Here is a 15232-nt window from a genome sequence, read left to right on the forward strand (position 1 = left end):
AAGATGTGAGGGATGGTATGTGGGAAACCAAGACTGAGTACAGGGAACTATACTGGCAAATTTATTTAGAGGCCAGTAGATTCCCTGGTTTAAATGAAGCAGTTTCCCTAGCCCCAGTTCTTAAATTAAGGGCAGCCAGGCTGTAACAACAGCATACAAAAATACATAAAATAACATTAAATATATGATTTTATCTGTATTAAATAATAAACAATAGTATTTTAAAATCAGTTTATTCAGTTTTTAAATCAATTATTATTATTACCACCAGAGGGAGCTGTTTTAAAGTAATAAAGAAATGTTATTTTAATTCATTTTATATATTTATTTATGTATTTACATTAAAAAATGAGTATGTTTTATAAATTTTATTTATCTTTAACAATATGGACAGATTGACAGGATATATATGATGAATTTATTAAACAATGATATGTCATATTGTTTAGATAAATTTGTAGAATATAGTATTTAATGTATGGGATGATTTTATTGGTTAGTTTGAATGAATTGAGGGTATATAAGACTGTTGGTGTATCTTGTTTAATTATCTGATGAAGTAAGTGACGAAAACGTTTTGTGGATGCTGCTATTGCTAATGTTTTTAGGAGAGCCTTTATTGCTGGATTAAAACTGTTTTGTGAAGATTTGCCTGCTTGTGCTTACTTGGTGACATTCTATGTGCTGAAGGACCGTGTTTTTAGGCTTTGTACGGCACCTTGTCCTCTTTTTGTGGTTTTTACACCTCAGAGGAAAATACAGGGATTCCAAACCATGATTTACATGGACAGGCTGAAAGCCATGTAATTTTACTCTGTATCTTATAGGCTGCTGGGAAATGGCTTGTGCCTGGCTTATAGGGCAATCTCCATCCTTGTCCTAATGGAAATGCTGCACATCCGCAAGTCAAATGGCTCAAGAGTCACTCGACCTAGGGATCTCAGCTTAGCTTGTGACATTAACAGATCACACTGGAGAAACCGATATGTCTCCCAGAGACTGCCGTTTCTCTGGAATAGACTCACTATTCATGTAAAACAGAGGGCTTCACTGACCTTATTCAAATGCAACCTAGATAATTGGATGGGAGACTACAAATTTGCTCCTGGGGTGGCAGTCATATCCTTCATGGACAGGGGTAGCCAGTATTGATCACAGACCTGATCTGTTCATAAACTTGTTCTATGAATTACCCAAGAAAGAACAAATGGGGATACTTGGGATTAATATGGTTAGGTTTGTAAAGGCTCTAGGGCTGCTAGCCCAGTAACCTCCTATGAACCTATGAACCTATGAGACTTTGGAATGACCCTGATATTTTGGAGTTATGTCATTACATTTGAAACATATTTAATCATTTTGCACCTCTCGTGCATTGCTGTTAGTGGTTTAGGCTAGTCATCAGGTGGTGTAAACCTTGGCTCTAGATCACCCCAATCCCATGTGAAAAGATGAGGAAAGGAGTTATGGATGGATAGATAGCAACATATCAGTTCATGTCTTCCAATGATCTTGCTGGGAGTAGCAGTCTATGCTACTCTGCTGACATTTGTTTCATTGTAACCCTTATGTTTTTTCTCAGACAGTGAGGGGGTTAGCATAAGGCACCAGAAGGGTGGCATCCCAGCCAGTCTTTGAAAATTTTTAATACCTTAAACCACCCTCTGCTGACCAGATAGGATGATGAATGAGCAGGATTTATAATAAAGTAACATGAGCATATAGCCCCATAGAAACCCAGGCTGAGTACAATGCATATGCACACTGCTTGACAAGCCAAAGTCCTGCATCTTTCAGACAAACCAAGACTTATCTTCCATCAGGAGATACTCATCTGAAGCATTAGAGTAATATGCAAGTGTTGTTACAGACAAAATCTACACAGATTGTACATGCTGACAATCTACAAATACAAATTCAGCAGCAGCATTGGATTAACATGTAAGCTTTTCTCCCCGGGCCTCCACTGAAAATGGGCACGTTCTGGCCCAGTGGACTTCCCCGGTAATCAAACTGGAAATAAATAAATAAATAAATAAATAAATAAATACATACTCATCAGACACAGAACACCAATCAATGGAGACAAAAAGTAAAAAAAAAATGTGAAATTTAATAGTCCAACATACCAAATAAAAACACATAAAAATATCCACAAAATAGTTAATCACTTTCGTTCTTTGGACTTTTAACATTTGATCAGAATTAGATTAATTAATTATGTAACATTGTTTTATAGAGAATGTTGCTTCCAATACATCCCACTTAAACATGCATGTGCATCAGTATGCCCCTATACAAAATCATAGTGAATATTAAAAATTTAAAAGGAAAATAAAAAAACAATTAAACAAAAAATTGTTTTTCTTTGGTACATCAAACTATTACATTTCACATTTTTTTAACTATTCTGCTCCAGTTATTGATGTTCCATGTCTGATCAGTGGTTGACTGCTGTATTTTTTTTATTTTTTGCAACACACAAGCCTGTTGTATTAAGTTTAAATTTCTCTAACAAGTTAATGTTATAAGAGACATTGAAAAATTGAAGACCCAATGACAACAATTTCAGAGTGGAACTGTCCAATTCTAGGACTGATAATCAAAATATATAGCAGAAATTAAACAATTACAGTTAGTGTTTCTAGCCCAAAGCATAACATCAGAACTCAATGGCTAGGGTGACAGAAAAGCCATTATTTTGGAATGACAAAACAGTAAGCATCTCTGATGGAAAACTACCTAATTACTGGACTTCCGCGGTGGTGCAGCAGTAGCGTTGTTGCCTCACAGCAAGAGGTTCTCCCGTTCAATTCTTGGCTGGAGTGCGGGGAGTGCCTTCTTTGTGGAGTCTGCATGTCCTCCCCACGGTTGGGTGAGCATTCGAAAGACATGCATAAATAGGCGTACCTTCGTTGAAGGTTGAACGTCGAGCTGGCACCTCGGCGTTCGTCAAAATCTACAGCCAATCATTAGCGGACCGGAGTTCTGCTGTGGCGACCCCTAACCGGGAAAAGCCAAACAACAACAACTGAACATTTTTTTTCCTTTATGGCTTTATATTATGTAATTACACAGATAGAAAGATTTCGTTCTAAATCCACAAACTAAGAAAGACATTAACAATGGCTGTAATCAAGGGAGCATAATGATAGCAGAGATGTATCTTGTTAGTTTGCTGAATTTAAATGACTATGCAGTAGATAACCTAAAGTAACATGCATTTTCTGCTTTGGAATATTAAAAAAAACTATCAGTGATAGATTGCATATCCAGCGGCTGCAGGCCTATCTTCTTCAACTACTTCATTCATTCTTGATGTCACTGTAATATCTAATCCACAAAATATGTCTACAATGCAGTAATCAACATTAGTGTACTGCCATTAAACTTATGAACTGAAATATCTCTTGAGATAAAGCTCTGAACATGCTTTGGCCAGTTTGTAAACCTTATGCACATACACAGAAAAATGTGCCAAAGCCTGAAGCTCAAAGGTCCACAATGGCACATTTAGTAACGTTGTTGTTGTGTCTTTTGGCTTTTCCCAGTTAGGGGTCACCACAGCTAATGATTGGCAGTCGATTTTTATGTGCCGAGTTGCCAGCCCTGACGCACAACCTTCAATGAAGGTACGCCCATTCACGCATGTCTCCACAGAGAAGATGCTCTAGCTGAGAATCGAACAGGACAACGTCTTACTGTGAGGTGACAACGCTACCGCAGCACCACCATCGCAGTATTCATTTTACATCTATACAGGCTGCTGTCATTTGAAAATAGATACACACCATTAAGGGTGAGGAACCCCTATGAGGTGTAATTATTTGTGCCATTCAAAGCTAATGCTGATGGTGATGCTGTTTTATGGCACTTGAATTTGAATATTGAACAAACAGGTGCAGCTGGTAGAGAAGATGGTTACAGTATGATTGACAGTGCTTTTATATAGCTATTATATGCTTCATAGAGACTGGTATTTTTTGCATTTTGCAAAGGGCTAGACAGTCAATAGTTTCAGGAAATTATTATAACTTTGTTGTTTCTTAACTGCACCATTTACTGTTAATTAACTGCAAATGTTAAAACAAGTAAGAAAAAGAAGTGAAAGATCACATTTGATCTGAAAATTCAATTGTACTGGTACTTGCGTTCAGCATTCGTAAATTACATGACAACTGTAACTCTAACTGTTACAATAAATGCCTAATGGAAATTCCCATGTTCTAAGCTATTGACTTTTGGCAGTGGCACACTGCTTTTTTGACAAAACTCCAGCCTGCAAGGCAATGTTTTTTTTTTCTGTTTGGAAAAGTAAAGCATTTTTTTGGAAGCTGCTTACGTCTTTAGCTCTTTAGTCAGAAAATAATGCCAGTGTCAAAACAATCAGTGGCCAGATATCTGCAATGTGTCTCCTTGGATGAGTTTTTTTGTCCCAAAATGATCTAAAAAAAAGAAAAAGAAAAATGCAAGCATAAATGGTAACAATAACAGTAGCAGAACTTACTTTAAACCCTTATTTTATTTTCCTACTACAAAAATTATATTTTTTTCTGTTGTGATCACTACATGTTGTGACCCAATTGCATATTTAAATATGCCATAAACGCATGGTAATTTCTTGGCTTCACAGCCCCAGGTTTGGGGATCAGTGCTGTCTTCCAGTCAGTGTGTGTGTGTGTGTGTGTGTGTGTGTGTGTGTGTGTGTGTGTGTGTGTGTGTGTGTGTGTGTGTGTGTGTGTGTGTGTGTGTGTCTCTGTGTGCGTGTGTGCTAGTGCAACCACCTAATATTGTTTTCCATCTGCATCTCAACCTCAAAACTACCCTCTGTTCTGCAAGCATACAAAATTCTTGTTCCATATTCTTCCAATAGTTACTGACAACCCAGCATAATCTTCTGCAGACATCATTAACTCTGCATACCCCAAATTGTCTTGTCCTCTATTGCTTCTTTTCTTACTCTTTTGACAACACCTCTCATAATTAATTCAAAAAATATGGGATAAAGGACAGTGGGCACCATCATAAGGCTCCTTTCTGCAGATGATTTTTTTCACTGTACCTTTCATTCACCAATATGTTTGTTACAGAATGTATAGATATACATCATCCACATTCAAACCATAAATCTTCCTCCCATCCCTATGCACTCCAAAATCTAAATTGTGACATGAACTCCCAGTCTAACCAGTCAAAAGCCTTTACATAGTATTGTCACTAGAGCCATATATATATATATATATATATATATATATATATATATATATATATATATATATATATATATATATATATATATGTTTAAACTGTGCCAAATTAAATATTTACTGTATATGGAATATGAATTCCTTCTGCAAAGTCTAATTCCTTTTTGGCATTATTGTTTATTAAGTGCTATACATATTATGCTATGTGTAAAAAGTTGACAAAAGTGACAGGGTAATATAAGTGACATTGCATCTAATCTATTTTTGGATCTAAAAAAAAAAGATGCTACTATGAGATCCTGATTCCAAAACATTTTCTAATCTGGTCAAGCTACTGCCTTGATCTTATGAGAATTTACAAGATTACCACAATTCATAGAGAAGGTCTGAACTCATCATATTTAAAACAGGAAGTCTTACAGACTACATGGTCATCCATTTATGCTAAAATCAGTTCCAAAAAATGGCATAAATAATCAGTGGCAAAACGAGAAATTGGAAGAATATACCTATAATTGCAGGCAATTTTTTGCAGAATGCTTCATGCAAGTTGCTGAGTAATGGGCAAAACATTGCAAGGAGGGCCAGAAAGCATGGAGAGCAATATCAGAAGGGCAAGTATACAAGAAGCTGTATATACATGCATTGCTGTGCACTAGTTGTTGATATTTTTGTTTTTCACTGCGCTATACTATGACTCTGTACAAAGTGAGTAAACAGTGTTTACTAGTAGCATGATGCAGGTAATAAAGTCTTGACTGTGATCCAGGTGACCAAAGATTAATTAATGGCTTGATTCCTTGTGGACCTGGCTGGGGGGAGCACAAGTGGCATCTTTTAGTTTTTTCCAACCTGAAGGTGACAAATGGCAGCCTGCTCTGCTACATGTATGACACAGTGGGAGCTGGATGTGTCAGCAATGTACATGCTAAGAATGAGGTCCGAGAAAGCAATATGTGCATGGTGGTGGCTCCAGGTTCCTTTACTAGCTAGGTGGCGGGGCAAGTGAAGATGAAAAAAAAAACTTCTGTCATCCTCTGTACTAGTTTAGTGTGTTTTTCCTCATAAGAACTGCAGAGCTGTAACCAAATGAAATATTAACATACCTTTTCTCAGAATAATATGTCATGACCCCCGGCTACTGCAGAATGTATGGTGATTCCAAATACAATGAGTCAAACATTTAACCTTACTAGACTGCCCAGTAAATCTTTCAGGAGCTGACACTTGACGTCCCTTGTTCTAGATCTGTGCATATAGGTAACTTTTATTCTTGTTTTCTAAACGTCTCCTACCCCCGAAAACCACCCCACTAGTACCCATAAATCCTTCCCTTACCACCACCAACAGAGAAAGGTAAACCAACTGACATATTTTTGTCTAAAAACGGCTTCTGGTAAATGAAACCAATTAATTCTTAATAAATCATTTGCACTTATTTGGCATCATATGACAGGGTGTCTTAAAACAATGTGTCATCTAAATGGTGGAAGTTTATACAGTCGAAATTCACAGGGCAGCCTCTCCAGAAGTTCATTTACAGTAAGAATTCCTGAAAGCTGGGTTATTGGACTCTTACTGTTCAGATAGTTTATTAACTTCCTATCTCCAACTTAAGAAGTTCTTTTAATATTCATATTACCTGCTCTTTTTTAGAAATAGTCCTTGTTTTCTCCAGCATATATTTTCAGAGGAGATGTTTAATAACATCTATACATTTATTATTCCAACAGCTGATCCAGAAAAATGCACTAGGAAGTTTGGAGATGTAAAAATAGAGCTGTTCAAGCTAACAAAAAGTTAAGAGGAACGATAAACACTCCTGTTAATCCAGATTCAGATACCACATCTAAACTGCACCTACAATTAAGAGTCGCAATGAATAAAAGGACTGGATTAAGGGTGTGCAGGATTTCCATTACAGGTATATATATATATATATATATATATATATATATATATATATATATATATATATATATATATATATATATGTGTGTGTGTGTGTGTGTGTGTGTGTGTGTGTGTGTGTGTGTGTGTGTGTGTGTATATGTGTGTGTGTGTGTGTGTGTGTGTGTGTGTGTGTGTGTGTATATATATATATATATATATATATATATATATATATATATATATATATATATATCAACAAAAAACACCAAAATGACCACTAAAGCACAGTCCCATAGAAATAAAATATAAAAAGTAAGAATGACCAGTACTGCCACCATGTGTAGGAACATGTACAAAGATGTTCGCACACTGGAGTAGAAATCATATAGTAAATGTTGAACTTTAATGTAGTTAAAAGCAATAAAAATTCATGAAATAAAATATCATTCTCTGATAAGATAAGCAATTTCAGATCTCCTATAGATCCTTCTTCATATCTAAAAGCACTAAAACTGATGTCAGTTTGCATTCAAGTCCAATATTTTATGGGCTTGCAAACAACCAGTCAAAAGCATTTCAGCTAATTACATTGTGTTATTTATGTCTCCCCCACATACATCTTCCTTTATTACTTGTAATACTCAACAATAAAAATGATGTCCCATGTTTCATGTACGTGTTTTACTAGACGATTCTTAAAGTCTTTGTGACGAATATTGCTGGCATGTTTGACTATCGTTTCCTTAAATTGGCTTGTTGTTTTTCCCATGTAAAAGTTCTCACAATTGTCCCAGATGGCTAGATAGAGCATGTTCCTAGTGTTGCAATCAGCATAAGAATTCAGGATATATCTTTTTCCAGATATCGGATGAGTAAACTCCTTTTCTTTAGAAATATATTAGCAATTAATACACCTCCAACAAGGATAAATGCCTAGTTTGTTATATTTGGTACAAGTTGGATTCCTGGATTTATTACAAAGTATACATTTAAGATTACGATTATTCTTGAAGGCCAAACATGGTCATTCAACGGGGCATGTCCTTGGGATTATTTAGTGCAACAACTGACTATGTCCTGTCCAACTCCACAGAAAGCCAAAGAAGCACAAAGTAGGATTCAACTTATTGTGACTGAAAGGTGCTTGAGCTCATCATAAGTGGAAGTCAAGATTCACAGAAGAATATTAGGAAATGCATAAATATGAGGGACCTTCAATAACGTGAGTAATAAAGTATGCAAAACACACCTTGGAAAGAGAGGATATGAAAAATATGAAGCTAGAGGAGCAGAGGAGCGGGCGCAGGTTTTAACTCTAAGGGTTAGGTTTTGGTTTAAGGATTTTATAGAAAACATACCCTTACTGTAAGTTTTTTTTTTTTTGTCCATGGATTACATTAAGAATAAAAACAGCTGGTATTAATACAGTAGATTAGTTGAGGAAAAGTGAAATGGCTTCTGAACAGAAGAAGGGAGTCAGAGTTTTTGAGTGCCTCAGCTGACCTAGTTAGGTAGATTTCAGTGTGACTTTTCATGACATCTCCATATGCTCCTTTACCTCTAGCTATTTACATAGACTGGAATTCATAAAAAGTGTTTACCAATACCAACTAATCTATTTATTTTATATTTTTGATTCTATGTATTTACTTATTTATTTTTGTTGACTAACAAAATAAGAATGGGCAGTGCACTTTTTGAATGGCAGCCTGGGGAGCGAAGCTCTAGCACAATATTTAATAAATATATTAGAAAAACATTTTTAGAAAATGTTTAAAAAAGCATATATTACTTAGAGACACTACCATGGCTTACAGAGTTGTACAGAAAATCAATTTTTAAAGTTGAAATAGCTTCAAACTATTCAAGTTAATTGGCACAACTAGAGTGTGTGTCTGGAAAGTGAAGTATGGAAATATGAATCATAGATTATAATGAAGTTTGCAGTTCTAGTAAAATGGATGGAGGTAATAGGATATTCAGTAAACCTTTATAGTACAGCAGGTGTAGTTGAAGATGAAGACATAGAAAAAAACGATAGCATGGAATTAGGTACCTTTTAAGTTTAATAAGGTGTGTTAAATCAGTGAACAGTTGATAAGTTTCGGTAGGAAATGAACAGATGGTCTGATTGCTAGTAACTATAGAAGAGACCTTAGGTAGGTTATGTTTTAGAGGGGTTAGACAGTAGTTAAAAGTAGAGCAAGTATCTTGAGAAGTAGTCAGGGAAAAGGCATAGTGAGGTAGAACTGACAGGTTATTTGGTTTCAATGACTGATATAGATGCTTTTTAAATTTGGTGTACTTTGCAACTATCCTTAGATCTTTTGGGATGCCATTCTACTTTTTTGAGACATAGCATGAGTGCAGTGAGTCACCTATTGAGTTATGTGATCTAGTAATACTTAAAGAAGTTATCTGAAGAAGCTGTGGATGAAAACGTATTGTTTACTGTTGTGGTCAGTGTTAATGAGTGCTGTGCTTTATACCCTTAAATAAATGTGATTCTGTGGAAATGGCTATCCAGGTGCTTTTTTCTATTGTTTTTGGTGACTTTTGGCACCTTTTCCTCCTTTTACTTTGACTTAGTAAGAAGTTATTATAACTGAGATTCCTATTTGGTCAGAGTGCCTATTAAAGATGGACACACTTCTGGAGTGTATATGATGTATTATATTACTAATTATGCCATAACATATCAAAACATTACTAGTTAATATCACTGTAGGATATAGTTTATTACAAAATGAGCATTGTATACGAGGTTTTACTGTAATTACTGAGGACACAGTTGCTGAAATGAGACCAAGTAGCTCTGGAGTTGTAATGCATTCTTATTTTCCACAAATTTGCAAAGTAATTATCCAGAATAACAAGGCATAACTATAATATTTTATGTTCTGACATTATTACTTCAACAGACTTTATAGAATATATAAAAAGGTAAAGCAAAATATTAATGCAAGCATAAGAGTTTATTACCATGGCAGGCATTTTTGCTTCAGGCTCTTACTAATGAAGATTTAATAAGGTGCTGTATGATATGTAAATGCCTGGCTTAATTAATAAACACATACATTTTATTTACCATGACTTTTTTATTTGCTTGCCATATTCTGACTGTGCTCATTTTAAAGTCATCACCCACATTTTGATTTGTATTTGCTCAGCATAACAGATGAGATGTTATCGAATATAGAGTAGGAATCAAGATCCTGCTTTTTCTTCTCTTGTGAATAACAAATATTTATGTATAATGGCACAACTGAAAGAACATATCTGATTTTAGATTATTCCTAACTTCTTTCATTTCATAATAAACTTCAAGTAGCTCAGACTAGATATAAGTTGTGTTTGCAGAGACGTTGGTTTTTGTTTTCACTTTTGCAGGATATAACAGCATAGGTTTTGTTGCTGTTCCCCTGTTTTTACACATTATTTGTTAAAAAATGCACAAGTCAAACCCTGCCAAACATTCTGCATTACTTTAAGTTGTATGACTTTCTATGTGATTTGGATCATGCTGAGGCAGAATTGGTAATGTCCTTCCACCCAAGGTCATGTGGGGGCTCCACTTACATTGCATGCAAATTAATATAGTCAACTGAAGTATCACTATTACATGGAAAAGGAAATGTCTTCCAGTTTTGTCGTCATTTTAAAGTGGAAGACCTTTTCACTAAAAGAGTTGTTTAAATGACTGAAGTAGTGCTTTGAGGACCTTATATGTTGAAACATTTAGAGAATGATTATTCAAAACATTGTGCTGAAAACAGTGCAACGAATATTATGTTGTATCAAAATACCACAGCATAGGTGTTTCTGGTGACTATGTACTAAAGAGCATTCAGGAGAACACCAAAAGCATGCTTTAATAGTTAAAACTAAAAGGAATACATCGAAATAAAAGCAATTTTACTTCAACTAATTCTTTAGTAAAATGAAATACAAAAGAACACAATTTAACAACATGCATTACTATCAGCATCAGGAAACAAAGACTCAAATCATTATCATTTTACTAACACTCATATGATACAACATTCTGTTTTGAAATAGTAAGTAACATTAAACTCCGAAAGCTAAATCACAAAATCATAAAACCAAAAGACTAAAATTGCAATTTTCTAAAATATTAAAACACACACACACACAAACACACACACACACACACACACACACACACACACACACACACACACACACACACACACACACAAGCACTCATACACAAACACCTAACAAATGTAAAGAATAAGAAATACACAAGCACTCACACTACATGCCCATCTGTCCCACATCACTCTGGGTGTTCCCCACTAGCTAAAAACATACAGTCATGATGACACTTTCCTTGGAGTAATTATCAGATGGATCACACAGCGGCAAAAAATGCATAGTCACCCATAGTGCCAGTAGTCACCTTACACATCTTGCATACAGTATCCACCAAGCATTCCTAAAAATACACTCAGTCCCCACCAAAAATTAAGGAAACACACACCATCCTGTCAACCTTTCACACAAATTCCTGCACCAAATATCTGACCACTCATTTCAGCACACCAATAAATCCATAAATACACTAAGCACTCTTACCCTTACATCCACTATAATAGCCTTACATCCTCTCACTGAACAACATACTCTTACTGAAAACAAGCAGTTGATCACAAAGGACGTGAAGCACTCCCACCCATATAAAAACCAAGCACTGAACTACCAGCTATTTCAAGTACTCGTAACCCTCTTCACACCTCTTAAGCACTCACTCACTCCGGCAAACAAATTTGCCACTACCTCTACCACAAAACTGGCCACTTATGGACAGCCTACAGTAAGCAGCCAGTAATACCTGATCTGCTTATACCTTCCCTTCTGACCATAACACCTGCATCCAAAAAACATGTTTTCTAAGCAGCACATGCACTTACAAAGAAGTACAGAGAGAGAGAGAGAAAAATCTTTCTAACCCCTCCCCCCTCTATGTATAGATAGATAGATATAACACACACAAACTCACGCATGATGGATTCTAACTTTATAGATCTGTCTTTATACATGTAAAGAAACACATAATTCCTTTTCCTATCTCTTAACATATACATCTTGCACCAAGAACAAGACTGGGTCATGGACCCAACAAGCTGAATACCTGATAAGTGTGTCCATCAATGGGTCCATCTATTCAACAATTGATTCATGAACAAGCTTGTCACTAACAAGTTCACCAATAACATAAGAATGACACCCAGTGATTTTTTTAAATAAATGAAATGTTCAGAATAATGCAGTGTTTGGGTTATGAAACACTGGGTTTTATGCTCCTTTTCAAATATTAAACAGTGACTTTCTCACATTGTAGATTACAGGCTTCAACATAATGCACACAAAATGGAAAGTTTTGAGGGGTTGCTGACACGATAATATACTCTGCATTGCAGGCTTGTCATTATCTCCACAGCAAAAATATAAACAGACAGACTAAGTTAGATTTGGAAGGAAGACAACATTACAGTTTGTTGACAAATCAAATTTAGTCATGTATACAATACGCTGATGACTCCACACTTATATGCTCAGCCACATCTGTATCTGAACTTCACTCCCTTTCTCACGATGTATTTAACTCTGTAGAACTATGGTTTACAAAACGCTGTCTCCTATTAAACCCTAAAAAAACTAAACTTCTCCTTTTTACACCTACCAGTAAATCTCCCCCAATTGACTTCACTGTAACATCCAATAATGGTACACTCATATCCCAAGATCTTACTACCAAACTGCTAGGTATCACCATAGACAATAACCTTAGCTTTGACACCCATATCAACAACATTTTGAAAACTACTAATAAAAAAATTGGCTCTCTTTATAGGATCAAACCCTTCCTCACTCCTGCAACTGGAATAACTATTGCCCACACCCATCTAATCTCTATCCTTCTTTATGCCTCACCCATATTTACTAATCTGTCAAAAAATAACCTTAAGAAACTAGAAAACTCCTACAATAGTATAGCCAGGTTTGCCACAGGTAACCCTTTCAGAACACACCACTGTATTAATCTAAAGCATCTAGGGTGGCTTGAATTGCAGCAGCAGCTGAAATTTAATCAACTGGCCATCGCCCATAAAATACTTTATCAACCTGCCAAAACACCCATCCTATCTAACCTTATTCACCCCTATTATAACCTGAAGTCCCTAAGATCTTCACAAAAATTTCTTGTATATATCAATAAATCAAACAATAGAGCTGGAGGCTCTCTCTTCTCTAATGCTGTTGGAAAAACCTGGAACCTACTTCCCTCTGAACTTTCCACACTTCCCTCTATTACTCTGTTTAAAAATAAACGTAAGCTCTTCCTCAAAACACATTGGATGTGCCCCTGCACTAAACCTGACTAACCAACTTACTTTTATTACTTGATTCAACCTTACCTTCACATCTCTGAAATAATTTCATCTTAACAACTACTATTCTACCTCTCCATCATAGTCTTACTTATTACTGTATTCTCAAAAAAGTGACAAATATTACTACTAGATGCATTACTCAACTGCTTCGCCATTTTCACTATCCTTTTAACTTCCTTTCTTATCTACATTTATACTGTACCTTTTTAGCTATTATTCTTTCTCAACATTTAATTGTAATTTCATTAGTAATTGTACTAAGTCTAGTCAAATATTTTGTAGTTTTTTTTTTATACTTTTTAAATGTGTGACCACTTAAAATTTCTGTTCTTTTTACAGTGAATGTATTCACATTCTAAATATGTACTTCTGTAGATGTGAACTTTATTTGAAATGTTTGGAGCTTTTCTCCCCGGGCCTCTACTGAAAATGGACATATATCCAGCTAGACTAGCCCAGTCAACAAATGTAAAATAAAATAAAATAATTTAGGGCAAACAACTTACTGAAATGACTGCAGAAGACCAGCACCATGCGGATTTATCACAGCACTGTCAGTAGGAAGAGCAACCTTATCGCAGCAACAACGTCATTTAGACCTTGCTGCAAAGATTGTTTTAAATGATAAGACTGACTACTAGTCAATGGCTATATCTTGCATCAACCAGTAATGAATTAAACCTGCAGTCTTCAAAACATTAAGTACAGAATATTATTAAAGGTCCATTATTAAGAACAGTTCCAAATAATGTACCCTAGATTGTGTATATATACGCACAGTCAACAGAAAAGTAATGTAATAAAAATATAAAACAAAAAAAGAAAATGAGAAACCCTAATTCACCTCAAGATACTGACATTTGATATTTCAGTATTTCGATATTTGAAAGTGGACTCAATCTCGAAATATCTTGAGTCCAAAATGTTGAAAGTACAGTTATTCAAAACTGCATTTTAATAAATGTTAAGTTACTGAATTTATTTATTTTATTTAATTATTTTATTTTACATTTGTTAACTGGAAAAGTCCAACTGGAAAGTCCATTTTCATGGAAGCCCGGGGAGAAAAGCTCCAAATGTACAAAAACAAGTGTAAATACAGTGAAATTATTACAGTGAGTTATCACAAAACTGAGATTTGTTTAACGATATGTACACACAGGTAAATGTTTTTCTCACATACACACAGCAAAGGTTGGAAGCAAGTAGCTGAGAAAGAAATAGTTAAAGATTTCATCTGAAAAAGGAAAATACATATATTAAGGTGGTTATCATACATGGTGTAGTGTTAACTTTAAATCTTTCCAGTAGGTGGGTGATACATATAATTTTAAACAGTTAGAGAGTCAGAGTTTTATTCTTGTAATGAGGTTCTCATTTATGAATTATGTTTGAGTGGGGATTAGTCAGGGTTTCTACTGGGTTTGTTCATGGTAGTGGTGGTACGGTGCTTTTATTATGGTTTGTTGTCTCTTTAAGGTGTAGTGTGGCCTGGTATTTAGAGATGGCGGCCGATGTCTGGTTATATGCGGAAATTTAGATAGATGTTTACTGTTTAAGGGTTTTGGGTAGGAATTTTTTATTTTTAAATTTTTTTGGGAAGTTTTAGGAGTAGGTTGGGCTAGGTAGATGAGACTGTGATTGTGTAAGTGTTGAAAACGGTGATTTTTGTACATGTGTAGTGTGTGTGTTTGTGCAACGGAAGTATAGGGT

Source organism: Protopterus annectens, chromosome 2.part0, assembly GCF_019279795.1.
Source record: "Protopterus annectens isolate FY-2018-M chromosome 2.part0, PAN1.0, whole genome shotgun sequence".
NCBI lineage: Eukaryota > Metazoa > Chordata > Ceratodontiformes > Protopteridae > Protopterus > Protopterus annectens.